This window comes from Cryptomeria japonica, chromosome 11 (assembly GCF_030272615.1).
Source record: "Cryptomeria japonica chromosome 11, Sugi_1.0, whole genome shotgun sequence".
In the NCBI taxonomy this organism is placed as follows: Eukaryota; Viridiplantae; Streptophyta; class Pinopsida; order Cupressales; family Cupressaceae; genus Cryptomeria; species Cryptomeria japonica.
The window spans coordinates 640,620,012-640,647,532 of NC_081415.1; the positions used below are offsets into that span (position 1 = coordinate 640,620,012).

Here is a 27,521-nt window from a genome sequence, read left to right on the forward strand (position 1 = left end):
CAATTGCTTATTGCATGTATTCTGTATGTATTTGTTGTACACATGAAATGCGAGGAGCCTGAAATTTCAACTATGTGCCCCAAGCAAGATAAATTATCAACTGTTGATTGTTAGAGAACTTAATTTTTTTGTAAGTAACAAGTCCTTTTGTATATATGTATGTATGTATACATACATACATGCATACATACATACGTGTGTATGTATATGAATATGCATACATGTGTGTGTGTACATACATACATACATACATATACATACCTACAATTATATCCCTTAAAACAATATAACACACACACACACACACACACATCTACATACGTACACATATATCCTGTAAAACGATAACTACAATTGAATAGCTATCTTTGCAACACAAGCTTAACATCAAATAACATTATTTGTTTATTTTCTCAAAATATATAGTCATTAATTAAATATCACAAAAAATATCAGTTTAAAGTTATCATATCCTTATTTGCAAAAGAAGCAGAAATAAAACTACCTAAAGCTAACTGATCCTAAAACAATTAAGTAAATACAAATGTTTAAAATAGGTTCATATCCATTGTTTGGAAATAGCAACTACTGGAGTTGACAACTGTCAAAAATATTTGGTTGCACATGAATGTCTTCAGCTGATTTTGAAGCAATTTTTGCATTGAAAACCATGAACCTTCCAAATCTTTTGAAGATCACCCAAATATTGGAGGAATCTTTGATCACCATATATATGTTGGCAATTTTGCTAGCTCAACTGGGAGACTTGTGTTGGAATTAACACTTTAAATCATATAGTTTATGAGATAGATAAATATATAAAGAAATAACAATTAGTTAATTGTGTTAATAAAACTTTGAAGGTTAAATGTTGAGAATAGTTTATCGTAAGAAATCTAAGCACTTGTATGGAAAAAACCAAAGGCTATATAAGGCAATGGATTGAAATGGAAATATTTAGAGAATCCTAGTGAAATCAATATGATTGAATATTAATATTTTTGTGTGTAATGCTCTAATCCATAAAATTTTAGTTTATATGCTATTCCATTTTAAATATGGTGTTAGAGCAGTAGTTAGTTATGGGAGAAATGAAAGGTGTTGATTATAACTAGGGAATGGCGGATTCCAATTGCCTTGGGCAACATTGGAATCCGCCCAAGGGGGCCAGCCCCCTTCTCCAACGTATAGGGTTGGGCCCTACACCTCACTTCACTCCATGCTACATAAATGAAACCCCACGCCACATTCAAGATAGCGTGCTTAACATAATAGGGCCAACCCTATCTAATGCATTTCGGTTAAAGGAAAAACAATAAATTAAAGGCCAAGCCGACAAATGGATTTTAGTATAAGCCGACATAAAAGGTTATGGCATCATATAAATAAAGATACTTTCACCTCAATCAAATACATTCAATACATCATCATGCGAAATATCTACATCTGCCTAATGCGAATTTGAAGGAGCAATATCACAGCGAATCACATCTGCTATACCAGCGAATTACATCTGCCATTAGAGGGTGCAAAATTCACCCATGAGGAGAGTGAACTGAGGGCTAAGGTTGCAGTCCAACAAAGTGCAGATTTCCTATACAGACCTAGGGTTTGGATCTGATTGCTGTTGGAAGTGGTAAAGGTATGCTTGTGAAGGTGCAGTCTTGTGGAAGACATTATCAGCCCTAAGTGCAATCACCTTCAAGTACTTGAGATAAGTGTTGTAATCTTCATATGAATATAATCCATAATCAGATCCGAGGATCCTTTCTGGCTGGGTTTTTCCTCCTAGGAGGTTTTCCTAGGGTAACCATGTCTTGTTCTTATTTGTTCATTTCTTTGTTATGCCTAAATCTGGAAAACTATAAATCTTTCATCTAATCAAGTTTGTTAGAAACTAAATTCTGGTTTTCTGAGTTTATATTAATCTGAAAGTGTTAAAACTAACATGGTATCAGAGCTATAGGCTAGATCAACTTTCAGATTTCAGATTTTAGGACTCCTTTATTTCCAGATTTTGTCTCATTCACAGGTTAGGTCAATGGAGCTGAAAGTTGAAGATAAGCTTGATGGGAATCTCAATTTTTCTGCCAGATTTAATCATATAATTTCAGTCTCTTGTTCCTTCCTTCTTTGGTGGTAGGTTAGTAAAAGGATCTCTCTCAATAAGACGACTTTGGTATCAATGAAAACATTAAATGTTAAATGAATGAATCTTTTATTTAGTCCTTGTTAAACCGAATATTATAAGAGGATGCTTGGTTAAGGTTGTTGTTAAGGGCTTATTATTTTGTTTGGGCTGCAACTTTATGTAGTGGTTAAGATCTGTTTAATAAGAGTTGCATATCTGATTGTGAAAGGTTGTGTCCCTTTCATAGGGTAGAAATAATGAAGAGTTGCACTCTTTCAAAAGGTGCTAATGGTGAAAGGGTGTCTCTTGCCAAAGAGCATACATGATGAGGAGGTGTGACCTCTCCCTCATATTGAGAGACATAAAGGAAAGGAATCAAAGCATCCAGTGATATTACCTCGGATCGGATCGGATCAGAACTGTTATTAAGTTACAGGCAGTAACATCTTTGTTCTAGGTGGTATGCATGGGGATGTGCTTAATATGTATGCTTAATATATGATACCTGATAATGTTCTTTTGCATTGCATTATGTATGACTGTTATACTTAATTTCATGTGACAAGTTATTATACTTATAGCCTAATGCTTGTTACTACTGTCAGTATTTAAGAAAGTTGGGAATGGAGTTGTTTCCAAAGAGGGGCAGTCTAAATCCAATCAATAGGATGATTCCCAAGATAGGATAAGGATCAATGTCCCGTAAACTTTGAGGGAGCCTATTGTATTTTGGTCTCTAAGCGCTTTGGTAACATAGACATCCCCTTCTTCCTTAGAACTGAAGTAGTAACGTAGGTTGACACTTGCATTAAGAATTATGGATGATAAAATTACTTATCCAGTATGATATAATTAGTTTTCTAGTATGGTAAATGAACAATTTACTTATTAATAATTGATAAATTAATTGAACTATGAAATATCACAAATTTGATTCATGTTAAGATAGATTTTGTCTTCCATCAATTTAGTTGAAGTCATAAGTATTTTGAAATATATTAATTATGGCTAAAATAGGCCTAAACCTAGTAAGGGAAATTTTGTGTACGTGCTTGTTTGTGACCTGATAAATTAAATACTAAAATTAAATATGGAATGCATGCCCTCATTAAATATCTAGTGCTTAATTGTTCCAATGAGTAAGATCAAAGCAAAGAAGAAAAGCTGAACTTCATATTTGTAAAGACATTGCGAGCTTGAATATTTCCTCTTTGTTTTGAACTTCATTTAATTTATATGTGCCTTTATCTATGTGCGTAAGGGAAAATAAGCCAGTTACATAAGTATCGCTACTAATTGAGTAAATGAAGTATTCATTAAATAAATGTCATAAATAAGTGAGCTAGGAATTTATTGTTCACAATGCTTGATTCGAAGATTAATTCCTTTGATGTATTTGCTGTTGGATGTCTAGAGGTTGATCTAAATCCTTTATCAGAATTATTTTGATTATATATACTGCAGCTTACTAATTGCTATTGATTTATGGAAGTATAGGCTCTCACTATCATTGCTTGGATAGTATCTTCATTAAGTATACTTCGCTCTCCTTGTAAACATTCTATTGGTACTTCCTCACCTATGTTCTGATTGAGTTTTGACTATCAATTGAATGATTCTATAATAGTGACATAAAACTGACCTTTCAGTTGAGTATTTGCTATCATGAAATGTGAAGTATTGTGGAAATTAATAATATACACTATATTGCTGACTTAGAAATATTCTAGTTGATAACTACCGTACATTTTGAGCTAATTGTAGACTCTATTAGGTTATACTAATGGTTGTATGCCTCAAATCTGTGGAAGCCCTGGTGAGGCAGGAAATGATCATGACTTAACCCTTATAAGTTCCTTATGAAAATTAGATTTTTTTTATTAACCTGTATGGTGATGTACAAGTTTTCAAGGTTGTGTGTTACAGGTTGACTTCTTTTTTTTTTTTTTTTTGTGTGTCACATAAGTATTGTCTCAACATTCTATGTATCATTGGTTATATTGTTAAAGGGATGCATCTAACTTATCATGAATGTTGTGATCCTCACCCAAGGTCATTCTTACATAACCTCATATAGTAGGTGATGTATGCTGAGGGCCAAGGCCATACTGACATCAGAAATCCATAAGCTTGGATTGATGTGGCTTCAGAGGGAGCTTTGAAATAAGGCATAAGGATCTTCACACTCATTTAGAAGAAGGTTGAGGATATGTCCTGATCATAATTGTGCCATGGGTCAATTCATAAAAGGTGAAGTTGGCATTCCTCATCTTTGCTTATGAATACTTATGATCTATGATGCTTGGCTATCAGTCTGATATTGAGGATTAAGAGGGAGCTCTATGATCTTCAATAAAACTCTTGGTATGAAAGAGTATTTGATAAGCCCAGGGCTTTGTAAAGATTCTAACCTATTCCTTAAAGTATTTGAAATGCTTTCTTATATGGATGATCTAACTCTGACTGATAAAGATAGCCTCGTGATTTAATATAAGAAAGAATTAGCTCAGAATTGAGATGGAAGATCTAAACCTAAAATGCATTACTTCTAGGTTAGAAGTGTGGCAAGGATCTAATGAAATTATTCTAAGTCAAGTTTTCTATTGTTATGTTAAAATTATGGATTGTAAACTTATATGGAAACTAACTTAAAGAAGTTGACTATGTCTGCAGCCAATTATGATATTGCAGAGTCATCTGAATAGAGGTAGGTTGATTGATTGGTCAAGAAGTGTTACGGACAAGGAAAACACTTCAAGCATTCACCTGTGGCGATCACCTGGACCTACAGGGATAGTCCTCAGTTGCATTGAGTATTGCTGAAGCTAAATACATTGTTGCAAGTGTTGCATCAAGAGAAGCAGTGTGGTTTCTCAAAATTCTTGTTATGCTGTTTTGAATTATTATCAGGGTTGTATAGAGATACTTGACAATTCAGTGTTTTATGGTAGGACAATCCTATGTTGCAGATGTTCTCACCAAGTCTCTTGATGCTTGAGTACTTCAAAAGATAGACTTGGAGCTGTGGAGAACACCGCCTTGGTTGAGAGGGAGTCTCAACCTTAGTGATACATTGTGTTGTATCAAACCACCCGCTGCGGGCAATGTAAGGTGGTATTGTAATCTTCTCAGGGAGAAGAACAATTGTTAACCATCCCGTTGTGACATATTCACACATCGCCCCATTGCAAATGGGGACCCCTGTTTTTTTGCTCTCTAGGGTTTGTTTTCTGGGTCTTTTAGGGTTTAGTCTGTTAGCTTTTGCATGGTGAGTGCTGTCAGGAGGATCGCTGGATAGCAGGCTCTACTTGAGCTAGGGTGAGTCAGTTGATGCTCCAAGTTAAGGGCGTTTTTTAAGGTCTTCCTTAGGCTTGGTTTTGCTGGTGGTGTCTCGTTTGAGTTCGAGGAAGTCAGTGAGTGGTTGAGCAAATTTGGCTAAGGAATGGAAGGAATAAATCAAAGATATAGCCTAGGACAAAGTCAAGTCAGTTTGAAGGTGAATTGAGCCTAGAAAGGAGAATTTCGCTCTTGACCCTTCCAAAGGGTTCAGAGCGAAATTCATGTAAAACCCTATTTTCCACAAAAAACTGGAGCTATATGTCAACCTAAAGGAGAGATTTGCTTGATCATGAGGAAAGGAGGCCTAATGAAGTTTGTCCAAGGTGTGAGGAGGAGAAAACATGTGAGAAATTGGCTCAAAATGAGGATTTCGCTCCTAGAGCGAAATCTTCCCCTTTTGCCTTCCTTTGACCTTAAAACCTAGTCTGACCTTGCCTGGACCCAGTTGGGTGATGGAATATTTTGGTAATGAAACAAGGAAGTTGATTTGATCTAATTTGGAGGAGAATGAGACAAACCAAGGTGAGAAACTAGCCAAGAATAGGGATTTCGCTCCTGAACCTTCCAAAGGGTCCAGAGCGAAAATCCCCTTAAGCATCAAATTCTCACTTGTCGAGGCCAGGATTATAGCTTCCTTAGGCATAGTAAGGGCAAATTGATACGTTCTAGCCCTAGGGAGTGATTGATGATGGATGAAATGAAGGATTTTAGTCAAGAGGATGAATTTCGCTCCTGACCCTTCCAAAGGGTCCAGAGCAAAATTCTTGAAAGCTCATCATTTTTCCTAGGCTAAAGTCGGGATCTTGATGGGGATGCGTGAAGAAGGGTCCATGTTTGCCTCTCAAAGAGATTTGGAGTTGAAAAGGTCAAGAATCAAGCTCAAATCATGATTTTCGCTCCTGACCCTTCCAAAGGGTCTAGAGCGAAAATCTTTGTAGCCCATTTTTCCTTCCCAATTTTGGCTAAGTGTTGGTTTCTAGGGCATGTTTGGGGGTGAATTCGTATGTTCTTGCCTTGAGATGGAGTTGGTTGATTTTGAAGAGCAAGATTTTGGCCTTAAGGAGAATTTCGCTCCTGACCCTCCCAAAGGGTCCATAGCGAAATTCATCATAAACCTTATTTGTTGCCTTGAATGGACTAGAAACCTTGTTCCTAATGTGGAAAATGATCTAATTTTGCCTTATGAGGTGGTTTGAAGTTTGAAAAGTGAGCAATCTAGCCTAGAATGAGATTTTCGCTCCTGACCCTTCCAAAGGGTCCAGAGCGAAAATCTTCTTAAAGCTCATTTCCTCCTAAGTTTGACTAAATTTTGATTTGCAGGGTATCTTGAAAGGAAAGATGGACATCTTGTAGCCTTTGGAATGTTTGAAAGCATTGAAAAATGAAGGATTTTGGACCAAAAAGGAAATTTCGCTCCTGACCCTTCCAAAGGGTCCAGAGCGAAATTCCTAAAATCTCTTTTTTTTTGCATTGAAGGAGGTCAAGTCCTTGGTCTTTTATTGCGTGGATGGAAGTGAGATAGCTTGTCTTTGCCTCTTGGAGTTGTTTTGAAAGGGAGTAATGAAGAATTTAGCCTAAATCAAGATTTTCGCTCCTGACCCTTCCAAAGAGTCCAGAGCGAAAATCTTCCTAAGATGCATTTCTTTCCTTGTTTGACTAAGATTTGGTGTCCAAGACATGATGAGGAGAATGAACATGATCTAGCCTTTGAGAGTGTTTGGTAAAGTTGAAAATGAAGGATTTTAGCCAGGGAAGGAAATTTCGCTCTTGACCCTTCCGAAGGGTCCAGAGCGAAATTCCTTACAAGCCTAGCCTTTTGACCTTTCTTGGGCTTGAAACCTTGTTCCTAGGGCGATGAAAGATGAGATTCTACCTTCCAATGAAGTTTCAAGTTGAAAGAATGATGATTTTTGGGCAAGAATGAGATTTTCGCTCCTGACCCTTCCAAAGGGTCCAGAGCGAATTTTCTCAAAACCTCTCTTTGCTATCAATTTTGTGCTAGATCAAGTGTGGGCTAAGGTAAAATCAAGGAGGAGTTGCCCCTGAAAGTGACTTTAAGTTGCTAAAAACCATTTAAGATGAAGGAATTGAGCCTAAAAAGTGATTTTCGCTCCTGACCCTTCCAAAGGGTCCGGAGCGAAAATCCTAAAAACCATCTTTTCTTCCAAAATTTGAGCAAAGTCAAATGTGGACAAGGGTGAGACAAGTCATTTGGATTGCCTCAGAGTAGATTTTGGTCGCCAAGAATGCAAATTTTGAAGCCAAAATGAGAATTTCGCTCCTAACCCTTCCAAAGGGTCCAGAGCGAAATTCTTAAGATCACCCCTTTTTCCTTGCAAATCAAGTCAAGATTTTGATTTTATGACCTAGAGGGGAGTGAGGCAAGGTGTTCTAAGTCTTGGAGGTAATTTGAAGTTGAAAGGATGGAGAAATAGTCCTAAAACAAGATTTTCACTCCTGACCCTTCCAAAGGGTCCAGAGCGAAAATCCCAAAATCTACCTATTCCTTTCAAATTTTTGCTAAGATTCGCCTAGGCCAAGGTAAAAGATGCCCTTGTGATTGCCCTTGAGTTGATGGTTGTCTCTAGAAATGATGATTATAGGTCAGAGGAGGAAAATCGCTCTTGACCCTTCCAAAGGGTCCAGGGCGAAAATCCTTCAATCACCTATTTTGTCTTGCAAAATCAAGTTAAACTTAGGTTGAATGAAAGAAGAGAAGTATTTCCTTGCCTTGTGAGGTGGATTGAAGTTGAAATGATGAAGAAGGGAGCTGCAAAAAGTGAATTTCGCTCCTGACCCTTCCAAAGGGTCCAGAGCGAAATTCATCAAAATCCCTATTTTCTCCTTGTGTCAAGTCAAGGCGTTGAGTCCTAAGGCGTGGTTGAGGTTGAAATGATGTTTCTTTGCCCTGTAGGATGAATTGAATTGAAGGAGATGAGGAATTAAGACCTAAAACTTGAATTTCGCTCTTGACCCTTCCAAAGGGTCTAGAGCGAAATTCTTAAAACCTCCATTTTTTGCCCCAAATTTACATCAAGCTTGGTGCTAGTTGAGAATGAGGACGTCCTTGGGCATGTATCTAAGCAAGTATGATCACAAGGTGAGAAGAATTTGAGCCAGGAATGCAAAATTCGCTCCTGACCCTTCCAAAGGGTCCAGGGCGAAATTCTTATGGAGCCTGTCCTTGGAAAGAATTTTAAGCAAACTTCATTTTGATATCTTCTTGTTGATGATTTAAGGTAGGAAATGCTATGTTGAAATGAATTTATTATGTGTCCTTAATCATCTCTTGATTTGTTTTGCAGATGAAAGAAGAGCAGACATCATCAAGGACGACCTCCTCCAGTTCGGCATCAACAAGGACGACCTTCTCCAGTCCAGCATCATCAAGGACAACCTTCTTCAGTCCAACATCAACAGGGACGACCTTTTCGGTCTAGCATCATCAAGGATGACTTCTTCCAGTCCAAGGTACATCATCCATCCTGCACATCAAAGACAAAGGGAGATAAAGAAAGGGTTCGTTGAAGAAGCAGACAGTTTCAGAAGAGTTGATTAAAGCTAGCTTCTCAGCAACATCAAATTGAATATCTACCAAGTTACAAGTGTCAGACAAGGTGGCATCCCAGTCATCACGCCTCCAGTCAGATTGGTCCACCTCAGCGTGTCCAGATTCAATGTACTTGGCTCATCAAAATGGCACAAACTTCGATGTACTTACCCTGGTTATCCATTGGTCGATTATTCCAGAGAAATGTGTCCAAATGATGCAATTATTTCATTGGTCAAAATTGAGTTTGTTGTAACAAACCCTAATTAGGGTTTTCATTGTAAAATCTCGGCCATTGATCTCAAGCTGATCTGAGCCATCGAATTGTATTGAGGGCACTATATAAGCCCTGGCTCCTCATTTGTAAAGGCTAATAGTTAGTCATTAATAGTTAGAAGGTGAATAGTTAGTTCATAGAGGTTAGAATAGCTAATGATTAATAGCAAATAGAATAGCAGTTAGAGTAGAATAGAAAGAGAAGGCAAAGATTGTTGCCAAGATGTTGTTGTAAAAGACTTGTAAACTTCATTGAAGAAATGGTGAAATCTATAGGTCGATTCAACAATTTGCATGGTCTCTATACTTCTCAGATTTGATTTCATGTTATTAGATGAGTGGAAGAAATGTGTTTGATTGATGGTGAAATTTGTATATCCATACTACTAGCAGTTTGTTGATTGCAGACTTGCCTTGTGTAGTCAACCGGAATTATTTAGCTTGAGCTTAACTTCAATTGTCGCTTCTTCATTGACATGCATCAGCCTGATGGTGTCTATGCTTGTAGTGATGATCTGAACATCATAAAGCTTTCCTTTGAAGATCGCACTAACCTTGTGGAGATGGTCTTGGGATGTCAAAACAAGACTTAGTTAGAATTTCATCAAAGGCCATTCATTGCTCTTACATTCTTAGTGTCAGAATTAGATCCTTTCCTCGCCCTCATCCTTTTTTCCTTTTTTTTCAAAAAATCTAGGCTAGTGAAATCCTGTGTTCCAACAATATTCAAAGCAAATCAGAGGTTTAGTCATCAAGTGTAAGTCCCCTTGTGATTCCAGCAAAATCACATCATACCACAAAGAGCTTATCCATGAGTAGAGATCCTACATAACAGGAACCTTGAAGCTTCTCCGATTGATCCTTTTGCGATATCTTCAGCATTCGGGAGCTTTATTCAAGAGAGGATAAGGTACCTTTAGGTATTTTATTCTGTGTTTGGTCGTGTACAAAATACACATCAACACATCCTCTGCGGGCAATGTAAGATGGTATTGTAATCTTCTCAGGGAGAAGAGTAATTGTTAAACCATCCTTTGCGGGCAATGTAAGATGGTATTGTAATCTTCTCAGGGAGAAGAGTAATTGTTAACCATCCTCTGTGGGCAATGTAAGATAGTAGAAAAGATCCTCTCCACCCTCTGCGGGCAATGTAAGGTGGATCCAGTCTATGCTTGTGTGCGAACTGGAAGACTATGTTATGTAGTTCCATTCTATGCTTGTGTGCAAGATGGAAGACTACAGATTATGTTTATTCCATTCCTTGCTTGTGTGCAAGATGGAAGATTATGTTCATTAGATTCCATTCTATGTTTGTGTGCAAGATGGAGGACTATGTTTTCATTTTATGCTTATGTAATTCCACTCCATGCTTGGGTACAAGATGGAAGATTATGATGTTACATTCTTCTTTGGGAGAAGACTGAGGTAAAGACAATGAATGATGGATATGCGTGATCGATGGCATGGAAAGACTCCATGATGTGCATGAATAATTGCATATGTATTCATGACTTGCAAGTGTGCATGTTAAAGTTTTGAATTCACCCTCCACAGGCAGTTCAAGATGGATACTATGGGATACTATTTGTGGTTACTTGTTGTGATCCGCTCTCAGGAATATTTGAAGTTGACAGCTAAGTTCGGATTACAATTTAACATTGTATGCATTACTTAGGGCTGGGCCCTAATCTTGTAACCTGGTTGTAAGATTATCTTTGTCCCTAATTAAGAGGGAGTGTTGATTATAATTAGGGAATGGCGGATTCCAATTGCCTTGGGCAACATTGGAATCCACCCAAGGGGGCCAGCCCCCTTCTCCAACGTATAGGGCTGGGCCCTATACATCACTTCACTCCACGCTACATAAATGAAACCCCACGCCACATTCAAGATAGCGTGCTTAACATAATAGGGCCAACCCTATCTAATGCATTTCGGTTAAAGGAAAAACAATAAATTAAAGGTCAAGCCGACAAATGGATTTTAGTATAAGCCGACATAAAAGGTTATGGCATCATATAAATAAAGATACTTTCACCTCAATCAAATACATTCAATACATCATCATGCGAAATATATACATCTGCCTAATGCGAATTTGAAGGAGCAATATCACAGCGAATCACATCTGCTATACCAGCGATTTACATCTACCATTAAAGGGTGCAAAATTCATCCATGAGGAGAGTGAACTGAGGGCTAAGGTTGTAGTCCAACAAAGTGCAGATTTCCTATGCAGACCTAGGGTTTGGATCTGATTGCTGTTGGAAGTGGTAAAGGTATGCTTGTGAAGGTGCAGTCTTGTGGAAGACATTATCAGCCCTAAGTGCAATCACCTTCAAGTACTTGAGATAAGTGTTGTAATCTTCATATGAATATAATCCATAATTAGATCCGAGGATCCTTTCTGGTTGGGTTTTTCCTCCTAGGAGGTTTTCCCAGGGTAACCATGTCTTGTTCTTATTTGTTCATTTCTTTGTTATGCCTAAATCTGGAAAACTATAAATCTTTCATCTAATCAAGTTAGTTGGTAACTAAATTCTAGTTTTCTGAGTTTATATTAATCTGAAAGTGTTAAAACTAACAAAAGGAGGATGAAAAAGTGGTTATATAATAAGAAGCATAAATCTGGAAAAAATCGCGATTAGACGCAATTAATCGGGAATCGTCATTGGTTCCGATTTATTCCCCCAAAAAATCGCCAAAATCTGGTGAACAATCGTTAATGATTGTTATCGCGTTTTACTTGCAAAAAAATCACGTGTCTAATTGGAAAAAAATCATGAACGCACAAGGTATCCCTAAACAGCTTGCGAAAACCCTAAAATGCCCGGAAAAAATGCAGATACGAATCTGCTACTTATCGTGTCGCGTGGCAAGACATAGACCATTTGATTTGTTGCAGAGGAGAAAGAAGGCAAAATTGAAATGAAAGAACGAAAAATCGACGGTTCTTTTTCAAACGTGGGATGGGGTTTCCATGATTCGACCTGAGCATGGTTTTCATTTTTCCAGGTCACCACTTTCAATGTTGCCCCTTGTAAATTCTTCGGGCAATAGTTTAAAAAAAAAATTAATTTGACTGATTTTAACTTTAGATTTAATTGTTTTAAATAGATTTTTTTTTAATAGTTTTAGGTTTTAAAATTTTTTATTTGTTAATTAGAATATATAATTATTATAATATACATAATTTAATTTATAATGCTTAATAAATGTTTAAAATATTAATATACATTGTAATAGATTAATAGTTCAATATTTTATATTTTACAATTTAAATTATAATAAATATAAATGTTTAATAACATATGATAATTATATATGTTCAAATAGATTATATTAATAGTATAATAACTAATTATTAATATTATTTTGTCAAATTAACATATATTAATATTATATAATATATAATATTTTAATTTATATTTATTATTTATTATTATACATAATTTTAATTTATTAATATAATTATTATAATATACATAATTTAATTTATAATGTTTTTGCCCAATTGAGTACATGGGTGGTATAGATGCCTGCCATTATTGTTAATTGAGTGGTCACTTTAGAAGCAGATGCCCATTACTGGTTAAGAAAAATATCAGGGCCAAAAACCCCTCCGGTCCTCCACCCTTTGAACCCTCGGTTGCTCCCTTCGAACCTCCTCCGATTGTCTTTGCTCACTCTCATCCCCCCACTCCTCCCCCATCTGACTTCTTCCCCCCACCTCCGGCTATCTGTCATGTCCCCTCTTTAGCTCTGTCTAGCAGAGACATGTGAGTCAGCTTATTATGGGGTCTTGTAGGCTGACAACGATGGATAGAGACTCAGTGTGGTTATATAGTGTCTGGGACTTGGTGTTCTGGCAGTAGTTGATCAGTTTGGAGCAGTTCCTTATTTTTAGGAGACAGTTCCTACATTTATGGAGGATATCCCTACTATTTAGGGGGTTATGACCATACCCAGGGTTGGGTCTCCTTGAGATTATTCCTTGGGTTCAGTTTCAGAGGATTTGGGTTTGTTTCCTAGTTTCTAGGAGCATCCCTAGATTTTAGGGATGAGACTGCTAGTGGATCCTTGATTTCCGACTTCAGTCACAAACAGTTGGCAGGTTGACTTTTTGGTTTGTGGTGTCATTTGTGCAGTTTGCAGCTATTTGGGTTATATTTTTAATATTTCCTAAGTTAGCGTTTATTATTTAAATAAGGCTATGTTTATAGCCATTTTGGAGTAATAAGGGGTTTTTGGCCTCATCTGGATGTGTATCCCTTGGTGTAATAGCTTGTTGGAAAGGTCTTGGACTTTTCTAAATATTTCTCTTTTGTCTCAGACCCTTTCTGTGAATGGATTTCTTTATATTTGAAAAAGGGTCATTTTCTAGGCACTTGGCAACTTAAAATGAGAAATATAACATTTTAACCCTAAACGCCCCATTGAGTCACTTTTAGGGTTCGAGCTAAGTGGGAAGGTGTTATAAGGAAGTTGAGACCTAATTCTCATTATCTTTTACACAATTTACATCTTGGATTTGAGATTTGGCTCTGGAAGAGCTTTTCAGCATTTGGGACGCCAACCCCAATGCCTTACCTGTTTGGGATGTAGCCCCCAATACAGTGGTTTGGATTTGCTTGCAGCTATTAGCATTTTGGAGATTGTACGACATTCTTTCTGGAGGTTCAGTGATTATGACAGAGTTTAGCGTGGGGTTTGGGGTTTCTAACCAGTTGGGTGTACTTGGCAGCCGTATGGCTGTACCTGGTAGCCACTTTCTTTCCCACGTGCAGCACTTGGTGGGCTGGAATCTTCCTTCAGCTTCATTCCTGGTTATGTTACTCTTTCAGCATTTAGGTTGGGATTATTCATGATTGTAATCTTCCTGAAATTATTGGAAATCTTCGTCTGGTCAAATATTTGATTTTATATTCAGAAATCTGCCTTGAATCGAATTTGTTTTGGTTGTGTATGAACTTCATTTTCAATACTTTGTTCATGTACTTGTACTTCATTTATTACTTGTTGAAAAATCATCAAAATACAAAAAGAATCCAACCCTTCTGCAACTTCTGTCTATTTCTGAAAGAAAATATTAATAAGCAGGAAAAATCAATTTAAATTAATAAAAAATTACAGGAGATTAGTAAAAGGGATCCATCAGGGATCTTTCACTATCCCTCACCCTCCCGATCCCCCCCCCTTCCTCTTCGGCTCCCTCGATGGCTGTTTCTATTCTGAACTACAATAATGCTATTAAGGATGCCCTATCTGCTGATCAATCCGCCCCCTTTGACCCCTCTGAGCTTGCTGATAACCTTGAATTTCACTTGGGCCCGAGATCCCAGAATGCTCAACAACTTGTGTTGGAAAAATTGAGAAGAGCTGCTGAGGCTAGGAAGGTTCTTGAGCAAGATCTTCATAAGCAAAAATTGGAAATTGAAGCCTCCTCTTGGCAGATGCTTGGCCTTGAGGGTTTGGATAGGGGCGCTCCACCTATATTAGATACCCTTAGCAGTGCCTCTGGACAAGGCCTTGAATTGGCTGCATTTAGGGGACCTGTTGAAGAAACTAAAATTGATGAGATTAATCCTTCTATCCTAGATTTGAAGGATTGTGGATACAATCCTACTGTGGGTGAGGTCTTGGTAGATCCTCTACGCGCATCCAATGGGTCAGAGGCCTCTGTGCGAGACCCTGGTAGTAGTATCTATTGTACTTCTAGCACCCCTATTGATGCCCTGGATGCAGAGCAGACTGTGACACAAGGCAATGGGATCAACATGGATTCCCTTACTCCTGGGTGCACCAATTTTGAGCAAGGCTCGGTAGGAACATCAGAGGGTTTCACTATGGTCAAATACAAGAAATCTAGAAGGAAGAGATCCCCCAAAAATAGCAAAGATAGCTCGTCTAGGAAGGAATCCCTTGGCCCCGAACAAATATTTGAGGCAAGGAAAAAGAGAGGTAGATCGTGTTCCTCTATTGCATTTGATGCTAGCAATATCACAAATAAAGAGGAATGGCCTAAATGTTTTGAGGGATTTAAATCCCAAATGGACACCACCCAATAAAGTTAGCCATGCTGAAAACAATCTCTTGGAACATCAGGGGCCTTGAGGCTCCTGATAGGAAATATATCATCAAGAGATTCCTTAATGGACTTAAAGACATGGATTGTCTCCTTCAAGAGCTAAAGTCTATTGGCTTCACTTTGCGAATCGGCCTCAAGTGTATTTGGAGGGAGCCTTTCAAAACCCCTATGTTTCGATTTAGTTTTTAATGCTTCTTTTATGTAATCATATCTAGCTGGATGCTAATAGTTTTCGAGGGCCCAACACAAACTGTAGCTGTTTTTGGTTAAGGGACGGGCTAGCCTTTTGCTGCCTTATTTTTCTAAATATGGGTAGGGGATCCCGGAAAATCTTTGATGTTTGGATGTGGGAGTCTATCGACTTCATCTAATGCTTTAGGTTGTGTTGCCAGCTGGTTTGGTGCTGGCTTTTTTCTGTTCTTGGCTGTGCTAGCTTATGGCTGGTTCTAGCCAACTCTGTTGTTTTAGTCTGCTGATCTTATTTGCCTATCTTTATAGCAGAAGTTTCTTTGTAAGTTCCAGATCCTGGCAAAATTTGAGGGTTTCGGGTCCCTTTAAAACCTGATGTACGGGGTTTCTGGTCCCCTCAAAACCTGCTTTCCCTTAATCAAAAACAGCATAATCAAAACATCTCTAAGACAACTTTTTTTGCAATGATTAATAAATCCATCAATATGCTTACAAATGTTGCTACAAAGAAGCAAAATATGTCACAAAACTCGATCATAGTAGAAACACACAAACCACAAGGCCATTCACCAATAATATCAATTTATCAAGCTCTGGATAGTGCATAATGTTTCCAAATTAACTTATTCAATTACAGAGTTGGGGATTGTGTATTTTGGAACTAATGTTTTTGTTTGAGCCCTTCCCTATTAATTTGCACAAATTAAAGGTAAATTTTTTGCCTTTTTCTATAGTTTCTAACATCTAGATTTCATAAATAGCATTTCCACTGATTTTTTTCTTTTTCCTGATTGGATTGTTATATTTTTTAATTTTTACCAGTGGTTTTTCTCGTTTTAATTTTAAAAATAGGGAAAATAAAAGTGTTCACATGTGTTGTCTTCATAATACTTGTACAACTGCAGATACATGCTAGTTCATCCGTTTTGATGTAATAGTTAAGACTCTCACAGTATTTGTGTCAGTTTTTATTTTCATGAGATTTTTTTAAACTTGTAGGATTTGTTTAACTCACATTATTTGCACTGTGTTTGATCAAGGGCTAAGCAAGGGCTTAGCAATAACTTTGACATATGGTGGCTGTTTATGTTTTAAGAAATTTCTCGGTTTAGTTCTTTCATGACTTTCTACTTAAACCGTTGATTGTCATTGTTTTATTTTTTCAAATGACTTCCAATTTGTTCTCGATTTAGCCATGGCTATTTCAATATGACCATTTATTTCTAAAATCTAGCTGTGAATTATAGCACATGTAATGCAGCTGATTTTGAACTGTGCTTATCAGCAGTGTTGTTTGACAAAGCAAGCTAATGTAGTTGTGAAGTACAAGACATGTAATGCAACTGATTTTGAATTGTGCTTATCAACAGTATTATTTGTAGAAGCAAGCTAATGTCTACATTTTAGCATTATTTCATATTGTAAACAAATCACAAGTGGTTTGGATAGTAGAATAGTGACAATGTAGAGTTTGAACTATAGATCATGGAGGAGCCAAATGAAGAAATTCATAAAACTAAAAATAGTCATAGAGCTAAACTTATGAAATCAAAGGACTGATCTAATAGAGCTAGAAAAAGAAATAGAAACAAGAAAATCGGTCACTATACCTACCAATGTCATACAAAATATGTTAGCAGAGACGAGGCACATGAACTATTTGTTGAATGCCATAAGATTTTCTCATCGATTTTTAACAATAAAAAATAAAAAAATAACTAGCATTTACTGTTTATTCATTATATTTTTGCTGGCATTCTATAAATTTATTGTTAAAAATTAGATGACAAATCCTTCTAAAAAATTAAAAGAATTTCTTTGTGTTTTATTCATTACATGACATTCAACAAACAAATGGTGTGCCTTGTCTCTACTAACACAGTTTGTATAATGTGTGTAGGTACACAACAAGTACAACCAATATACAATATTAGTAGGATTCATGCTTGAGGAAATACTCTTTGAACACATATCTTTGGCTATAGGTATGGTCACTGCTTTTCTTTTTCCTATTCCTTCATTAACCTCTAGTACAATGCAAAAAACAATTTTAAGCACCCATTGAGGTGCACTTTCTATTCTTATCTCCAATTTTTGCTAACTAGAGAGATGTCAAAGCTATAAACAGTTGGTGCTTTTATTTCTACATAATCCGAATGTTGATTATCCCATTCTTCATTATAGACTCTTAAAGATTCTAGCTGCACATGGAAAGCTGGTTGTCCCAACATCTGCATAACTAGTTTGTATTTAGTAGCCAAAACGGATAAACAAGTAGTCTTAAGAAGGCCACTGGAAACCAATCTCTCTGAGAACATTTCAATCTATATACAAAAAATCAACCTTAGCAAATGTATTTTCTATGTTCAAGGTTGAAATCATTCCAATTTTCCAAAGTAGTCTCTTTCCAGTTTCTGATATATTTTTAATTTGAAAACTGCAAATACACATTGAAAATTGCCATACATAGCCATGTTGTATTACTCACCCAAGTTTCTAACTCAATATAATTGAAGAGTTTTTGCAATGGATCTTATCATAAATTAACATGGGCTTGATTTCACTATGATTTATTCAAGTCCAAAACTTTTAATTACTCAACCACTGAGTTTTCCTATATCAGTAAATGATATAGTACACAGTGCAAGACTGGCAAGCCGAAGCCATAAAGTTTACTGATATAGTACACAGTGCAAGACTGGCAAGCCGAAGCCATAAAGTTAAAAACAAGATCTGTACTCTTAGAAACTTGGAGCTAATACCATGCACCTCTGACAGTCAATCAATTTAGTTAAGGCGTGGAAACATAAATTTATATTTCATTTCTTTGCCATATGGATGACTCAAATAATTTTATAGGAATTATGTGCAACCACCTTCCTTCTCTTGTTGAAAGATTTACCTGGGAGGTGCAGCATGAGAATCTCCAAACACAACTCCACAAGTCATGACAGATCCAGATATTGATTCAACAACAACTTTTCAATCAACTTCATCCCATTCTACTAGTGCTTTGGCTCTTCTTCGAATACGACAATTACGAGCACCAAGAAGGCAATTTAATTCACTCAAATAAGAAAATGGCATCCAAGCATCATCTATTGCCTCCTCACTTGTAAAATCTAATACTGCAACCCAAGAAAATAAGAAGAGTAAATGACAGATTTTTAATTGTTAGTCAAGAACTTTTGTTTACAACTTCTAATAATATAATGCAACGATTACTATATATATATTGACCTCAGAAGCTACTCTCAGCTTAAATGAATAAAATTTACAATTATGAATGTGTATGTGTGAGCATGCTTTGGCTCTTCTTCGAATACGACAATTACTAGCACCAAGAAGGCAATTTAATTCACTCAAATAAGAAAATGGCATCCAAGCATCATCTATTGCCTCCTCACTTGTAAAATCTAATACTGCAACCCAAGAAAATAAGAAGAGTAAATGACAGATTTTTAATTGTTAGTCAAGAACTTTTGTTTACAACTTTTAATAATATAATGCAACGATTACTATATAAATTGACATCAGAAGCTACTCTCAGCTTAAATGAATAAAATTTACAATTATGAATGTGTATGTGTGAGCATACCTTAAATAGCTACACATTTGAAGTTTTGGGATTTATTTTTCATGAGCACCATGAAAAATATAACAAGCCAATTAAAAAAAAGCAAAAAATCACCAAAATGTTATTTATCAAATCTAGATGTTAGAAATTATAGAAAAGGCAAAAAATTTACCTTCAATTTGCACAAACTAATAGGGAAGAGCTGAACCAAAAACATAATAATATCAATCTATCAAGCTTTGGATTATGCACAATGTTTCTAAATTAATTTATTCAACCTAAATGCATGGTACCTATTAGAATGCCTAGCTTTATAATTCCATATACTAAAGAATTTGTAAGCTGTTTTAAGAGTGGGGCAACAATGAACAGTTTCAAGAATAAGTGATGCTACAGGTAAAGCTAAAACTTTAAAAACCTAAAAATGGTATGGCATCAAAAACTATTAGCCAATGCTTAAAGATGAAGAGATCAATGCCGTACTCTAACTTCATATGAAACTTCTTATGAATACTGTGGAAAGCTTAAATGTTACATCAGAAATGATAAACTGGCATTTACCTGCAGCTATACAAGTATTATGAAGACAACAAATTTGAAAACTTTTTTCCCCCTACTTTTCATAATTAAATTAAAGAATTTTTCATTTTCAAACATAGATTATTTTTTGAGACAGTTTTTAATTGTAGACTTTTTTTATGTACTGCAACTTCATATATAGGTTATAGTATATTCTGTTAAAAGTATGATATCTGTCATAATGCCTAGCTTGACAGCACAATGTTCATATAAATTATTTTCCCATTTTCCAGAACTTGCCTCTTTCAAGAACAAGCCATAAGCGTTTTGAAAATTTTATTGTTAAAAGTTGCAAGAGAAATCCTTCCAAAAAATTAAGAGAATCTCTTTGCGATGTATTCACTAGATAGCATTCAGTAAACAAATCATTTGCCTTGTCTCTACTAACATATTTTGCATAATGTGTGCAGCAAGTGCATAGCAATATACAACACTGTTGCTCCACCAATAGTTCCGATTCTATCTGGCCACAGGTATAATGACTAGTTTCTTAGTTTTGATTGATGCTTGTGCTATCCATTTAGCATTATATTACAAAATAATGCTAAATTTAGTTCCATTAATATTTAAAAAACACATGCGCAAGCTATTCTATACAAAACAAATTTACTCCAATATATTCACTAATATTTCTTGCATTTGGCAGGGACTCTAGCTCTCGCAGAGCTCTTGTTAAAGTTATACTTTCACATCTTTTTTTCTTTATCTTTCCTTGTACTTTCCAATTTAGTGGAGTTGTAAAAATGTTAACCTTACAAATATTTATATCATTATCTTATCTTATAATAATTTAATATTTAAAAAAAAATAGTTTGTGATTGTATCAGCTTTTCACGTTTCAAAAGGTTGGTTTATTTATTATTTTAAAATATTTTCAGAGGTGCAGTTTTTTTTGCATCCGTCTGGGAACAAACATGGCTAAGCCAACATGATGGGACCTACGAAACGGGTGAACCAGAAAGTGGGTGGGATGTGATTTGCCTAACAAGAATATTGGTGCGCCCTAGATTCGAGATTCCAATCCACCGGTAGATGTTCTCTCCAATAAGTGTGGGCACAGAGGGAATTGCATATAATGTGCTTTTGAAATCTTTTGGGGGAATCCTGTTTGCTGCAAGTTATTCCCCTGCTTCATCCATCTCTGGTTGGCGTAATGGGAAATTTACATTAAGGCGTTTGGATTCCTTCACTGGTAGGATTCTTAATTTTGAACTTTTTTATTCATTGCCTGTAGATTTCAGTTCAATCAAATACCAAATTTTGAGTTTTGAAATATTTCTGAAGCTTAACAGAACCAGCATAACAATGCGTGGTTGCAAAAATCTAAACATGGGAAATTAAACAGCGCTGTAAGCTTCATACAAAGTATAGAAAAATTGATGTTTTTCAATATAATGTCAAATCGGATAAAATCTCAATTCAATTGCTTCTTTTGTTTAGCTCTTTTGGTGCCTTGGGATTCTCATCCGAGTTAGGGGGAAAATGGGCCTTACAATTCAGGTCTGAACAGCGAACAGCATTTCCCGCAACTGCGCATTACTTGATACATTCTGTTTGCTGGAAATGGGAAATGTACAGAAATAGTGAATCAAATGTTTTCTGCGAATGAAGAGTACTCGCTTTTTTTTGGAGAGTTTTGCTGCACAATGGTCTATTTTGGGAATGCAAACCCTGTCAAGATTCACATTTTCTATTAGATCCGAAAAATTGGTCTGTCAAAAGGCAATTTTTTTCGGGTTTTAAGTCTAAATGTGGTACAGGAGGTAGAGAAACACCTAAGAGCTTTGGGGTAGGTTCCTTTTTACCCTTTTGACCAATGCTTTGGACAGCAAAATAGAAGCCTCACTAAATATTTGACTCACATTTAAACTAGTGATTTGGACGTTTTGAAGGGGATGTCTGTCTACCATATAAATTAGTAAAATAGAAGCCTCACTAAATGTGGTACAGGAGGTAGAGACACACCTAAGAGATTTGGGGTAGGTTCCTTTTTACCCTTTCTACCAATGTTTTGGACAGCAAAATAGAAGCCTCACTAAATATTGGACTCACATTTAAACTAGTGATTTGGACGCTTTGGGGTAGGTTCCTTTTTACCCTTTCTACCAATGCTTTGGACAGCAAAATAGAAGCCTCACTAAATATTTGACTCACATTTAAACTAGTGATTTGGACGTTTTGAAGGGGATGTCTGTCTACCATATTCGAGAAGTAAACGTTGAAACGAGATGTCCATGCCTATTATATTAGAAGAAGAAAATGGTGAAAAAAGCTGTAAATTTCTGATTAACTACCCACATCAACAGAATGAACCTTCAGAAGAAGAAAAAAACCAGAGATTCCAAATTAAGGCATAACTGCACTATATTTTTTTCAGAAATGTCTCACTCCTTTATAATCTATTTTGGTCTCATAGACATTTAAAATATCTATTTATTTATTTATCTGTCACCGCTTGACCTATAAGAGGCTCTTTCAATAAGAACTTTGAATGTTGTGCAATTGTTTTCAGCTTCCTATTTCATAGATTGTTGAAATTCATTGTTTTTTTCCTCCTTGTTCAAAATTAAATAGCTCTTCTGGGCGTTAGAACCCTTTACAAAATAACAGAAATGAACAATGAGCACAAGACAGTCTGAGATTAAATCCCAGGAAATTGCAAAGCAGCCCAAAACCACCTTTAATCTTAGTCACCTACTTTGGGTTTACGTTCTTCTTAGCAACCAGTTTGGGTTTATAATCGTCATTCACAAAATTACAGTTGCAAATCTGTGATGTGCATATCCAGCATAAGGCTTCACCGCATCTCAGCTAAACTGCTGCTGGCCAGACAATCAGAGCTGTTACAACTGCACAATCTCTAAATTTTAGAGTTGAGGTGTTTTTGCTTTACATACTTTGTTTGAAATCTTAGGTGCTGGTCCTTGGGAATGCTGGGAATTGCTGCACCCAACGTAAACTGATCAGGTTAGACTTCCCTGCACTTTGTCAAACAGTTTGTATATCTTCTGTATGCCGCCACATATGACAATAAAACATGTAAATCATAAACTTCTTTATGCAGCCATATTTGAGAGTCAAAATATAAGTCGCAACTGTACCATCAACTTGTTTTTGATTATTTGGTGTATCTCTATACTTTTCTTGTGAACCTGAACTTGAAAATGTTAACTACATCCAGCAGACAAATTTAGACAGAAATATAGAACTGGAATATAAGTCTGCACATTTATCTTTTTCTCTATGAGAGTACTTGAAAAAACAACAAAATCAAATCAATATATAGAACAGCCCAAGCGCTTTTGTGAGCCACGGATGTGTATAGAAGCTACCATCTCCTACTTTACAATTATTAGATTAATTAAATGGTTTTAGTAGAAAATAAAGGCATGTCATCTTTGTTAGGCGTAGTTTTGATTTTGCTATTGTCAGCACATTGTTGAATGTAGGTTGTCTTTTTGTTATGAGGTTGTTCCTTATGTTGGGCATTGTATTGTCATTCTTTGGGCTTATATAATCAATCACTCTACAATGTAATGGTCATGACTTGTGTTATCAATTTAATATGGTATCAGAGCAAGGTTGTGGGTTCCTGGATGCTTGTTGAAACCTTACCTGAGGTTCCTTTCTGGCCTGCCTAAAGTTGGTGTGAAGAGAAGTGCCTGGCAAGAGGAAAAGAAAGATGTGGCAAAATGCAGCAGTAGCATAAGTGCTATTGCTGTAGAACCACAAACAGAAAAGGCAAAGAAAAAGTGGTGCTGCTGTTCTGAAGGTGTTTGGCAGTGAAAAAGGTGAGCATGGAGTCTGCATGACTGCTGTATGGAAGGAAGCACAAAAGATAATCTTGCCTGGGAATGTGATCAGCAGAAATACATCTATACAGCGCTCCTTCAATAACATATGTTTGGTTTTATTTATACTTTTGTTGGCCCTCTGGATCTTGCTGTGAGGACTGAGAATCACTGCCTTCTCTGCCAGATCCCCCCTGGAATTCGACCCTCTGATGTTTTCTGTTTGTTTCTAGGGAAAACTTTTCTCATTTCTAAAAACCTTTGGAACTGATTAGACAGCTTCTTATAATGGGAAAGGGCAGGGCATATAAAAGGAAGTTTGCTGGCAGTAATCTTCCCTAATTGTGCAATCAACCTCCATCAAGACTGACTGATCAATCATCCTCAATCTATTTAGTTAACGCTGTACAACAAATCTTAAGTATACTTCTAACGAGGTGCTATGTGCTAAGTTTCCTTAATTTTAGAATCTTCTAACTATGTGCTAACTGTCCCTTTATTATAGGAATTCAATTTGTTTAACGATCTGCACAGATCCTAACTGAACTTCTAATTCAGTACAAACTTTCTTGGATTTTAGGGAAATTAAGCTAATTCAGTGTAGACTGATTTTAACTGACTGCTGTTTGATTGCAAGTCCACTTGAACCTGAACATGAAAATGTTTTCTCTTTTGTGAACCTGAGGTCCTGAACTTGAAAATGTTAACTACAGCCAGGACACAAAAATGGACCAAAATATAGAACTGAGATATAGATATGCAGATATTAATTCTTTATGAGAGTACTGAAAAAAAAAACAGAAACTAAATCTGTGGAGAGATGGGTTCTTGTAAACCACTACTCATGATACATGGGTCAATAAGTTCGACTCGAAAACTACAGTGTTGAATCCTGATAGCAATATAATAATCTGACTTGCTGTGGAAAATATCTCCTTATCAAGAAACTAAATCTGTTCTAGTATATACAACACATGGAACAAAACAAGCTCTTAGTGAGCCACCCTCATGTGGAGAAGCCACCAACTCCTGCCTTACAATTCAATTGGAAACCTTATAAATTCCGAAAGATTCTTTAGAAATGATTATACAATTTCTTATAATTGGGAAGGGTAGTAGATAGAAATTAAAATCTACTGGCAGTAATCTTCCCTGACTGAGCAATCATTCCCATTCAATGACTAATTGATTAATCATCCTCAATCTATTTAGCCAACACTTTGCAACAAACCCTAACTATAACTTCTAACTAGGTGCTAACTGTTATTTATAATAGGAATTCCTAACTATGAGCTAACCACCCCTTTATTTTAAGAAGTCAATCTGTTTATTTAATTATGTGCAAGTATCTTAATAGAACTACCAACTCAGTACAAACCAGAGTTCCCAGACTCGCCGCGAGTCAAGCAAGTTCACCGAGGTGGTGAGTCGAGCCAAGCTCGGCGAGTTTTGCTGACTCAGGACTTGGACTCTGCGAGTTTTGACTATGGCAAAACTCGCCGAGTCCGAGCTCCAAGACTCGGCCACGACTAGTCAATGTTTTGACTTGCAAAAAACAAAAAAAACATAAAGTTGTTTGACAAGTTAGTCTCTCCGTCAGGATTCAAGTATAAGTGACATTTCCTTATGTCTTTTCTCTTTCTTATACTTCAAGTTATATTCCATATATATTGTCAGGATGTTTGAGAGTGGTTTCGGACCTCCATGAGTTATAATGCAAAATCTAGTTTTTGGAGGATCCTTTAAATCTTCAGACTTAGTCATATTTCAAGCCATTTCAGGATCAGGATGACATTCCAGACTTTTAAGTCGAGTTCACTCTAACCTTGATGTAAGGGACGAGAGCTAGGAGGACACTTTGCATTCAATTCAACCAAGGTTTGATTTAGCAACTTGAAGCGTGACCGGATAGTACACAAAAACCCTAGGAATGATCTAAATAACCCCTAATTACTCAACTGACCTAACCTCCTTCACTCCACCTTGAGGAGATCCACCTGACTTGATGACCTTTGAGAAACTCAATCCCTTCAATGCAAAGGCTAAGACACTAAAACGACCAACAACAAAACTAAAAGAGCTAACCCGAGAAAGCAAAAAGTGGGGGTCTTCATTTGCAATGGGGCGATGTGTGAGTACCTCACAACAGGGATGTTTCTTAAAATTTTGAAAAAAGGGGGTGAGTTGGGGACATTTCCTACCTGTCCCCACATCCCAAAAAATCCCCCCATGGGGCACAAGGTTATTTTTGGCAAGGGATGTCTCTGAGGAGCATATTTTCAAACCCTTCTGGCCTCACAATTCCCCCTTCCATCCAACATATATATAGCCTAAAAACTAAGAGGTCCAAGAAAGACCAAGGTCAACTATAGTCCTAAGGTAAAACCTAATTTCAACAAGCACACTATTTAATGCTACCATACACAAGCACTCCTTATAGTTTCCAAGTGAAGATGTTCATGATGTCTCATGTTGGTGCTCCCAGAATTTCAATTTGGCCAAAGAAAATACTAAACAGAAGCCCCAAACAAGTAGATACTCTACCAGCATGCCTTTCATGGCATAACAAGCTAGCACACATTATAATTGGGCATTATTCAATAATGGGTGCATGAAACAAGTTTTAAATCGTTAAAAATCTCTTAATTTCAAGGGTTTTTTATTTTGCCGAGTCGTTGCCGAGTCCGAGTCTGGGAACTATGGTACAAACTGTCCTTGATTTTAGGTAAATGAAACTGATTCAATGTAGACTGGCATAGAGTGATTTCCGGTTCATTACAATTTTGTTTCAAATCCTTCCATCTAATAAGTGTCGACTTTTGAAATTGTTGTTTTAATCCTTTGCAAAATATATGCGAATTGCCCCATGGACAGTGACAAATCACTTGCAGCAATGCTATACTCCACAAAGTTTTGGAATGGGGGATTTTGGGGACGAGGGCATTATGGATCAAAATTCAGGATAGCAGCAAAAATTGTTTGGGGAAAAATTGGCCAACCAAAAGTACAAGTTCTTTTGAAAAAATCGGATTTAAAAAAAAACATAAAAAATTGTAGAAAAAGAGAAACTATTTAAAAAAAAAATTTAAGGGCATTTCCATAGCATAGAGATATAGAGAGCAAATAAAATAGAGTTTAACCTATGAATTGTATAAAATAACTTTTTGTTGCTTATATTCGTATTGCTGGTTACATAGGCAAATATTCAGTTTTTAAGAGGGCAGTCACCAAATACACCAAATAGTTGTCTAAGTCTGAAATCAAATATTAGCTAAGTCAATGAAGTAACTGAGATCAAAACTTAACAGATAACAATCCAGCTACTGTTAGGAATTTAGTAAAAGTGTAAGCCATTTTGAAGTGATCCAAGAATTTCATTGTGATTGAGGCAAGGAGTTTTGTAGGGTTAACTCAATATTTTAGAAAGCTTATCAAATCATATTCCACTATTGCAGCAAAAATTGTTTGGGGAAAAAATCGGCAAACGAAAAGTATAAGATTTTTTGAAAAAATGGGTAAAATATTGGATTTTAACCCATGAATTGTAGAAAATAGATTTTTGTTGTTTATATTCATATTGCTGATTACATAGGCAAATATTCAGTTAACTTTTTAAAAGGGCAGTCAACAAATACACCAAATAGTTGTCTAAGTCCGAGATCAAAGATTAGCTAAGTCTATGAAGTAGCTGAGATCAGAATTTATCAGATAGCGATCCAGCCATTGCTCGGAATTTAGTAAAAGTGGAAGCCATTTTGAAGTGATCCAAGAATTTCATTGTGATTAAGGCAAGGAGTTTTCTAGGGGTAGTTCAATATTTGAGAAATCTTATCAAATCATATTCCACAGTTGCAATGCTTTATATTCCCTAATGGCTATTGGTAAGTCTTTTATATGGGGTAGTTCAATATTTGAGAAATCTTATCAAATCATATTCCACAGTTGCAATGCTTTATATTCCCTAATGGCAATTGGTAAGTCTTTTATATGGGGTAGAATTC

General features: G+C 36.3%; 1 protein-coding gene and 1 pseudogene across 6 annotated transcripts in view; both read left to right on the forward strand.

Moving 5' to 3' along the window:
• Positions 1-27,521, forward strand: part of LOC131055869 (uncharacterized) — an 88,508-nt gene that overhangs the window by 19,636 nt on the left and 41,351 nt on the right. For 3 of the 6 annotated variants that reach the window (XM_057990189.2, XM_057990185.2, XM_059213964.1), the window contains exons 5-6: positions 17,474-17,558; positions 20,140-20,202. The exons of 1 other annotated variant lie outside the window; for it this stretch is intronic. The gene's annotated coding sequence lies outside the window, so the exon portion shown is untranslated. Of the gene's footprint in view, positions 1-17,473; positions 17,559-20,139; positions 20,203-20,607; positions 20,922-27,521 lie in introns of all 6 variants that reach the window. 2 more of the 6 variants (XM_059213965.1, XM_057990187.2) reach the window with 2 other exon arrangements.
• Positions 23,308-27,521, forward strand: part of LOC131055868 (mitochondrial carnitine/acylcarnitine carrier-like protein) — a 36,884-nt pseudogene continuing 32,670 nt past the window's right edge.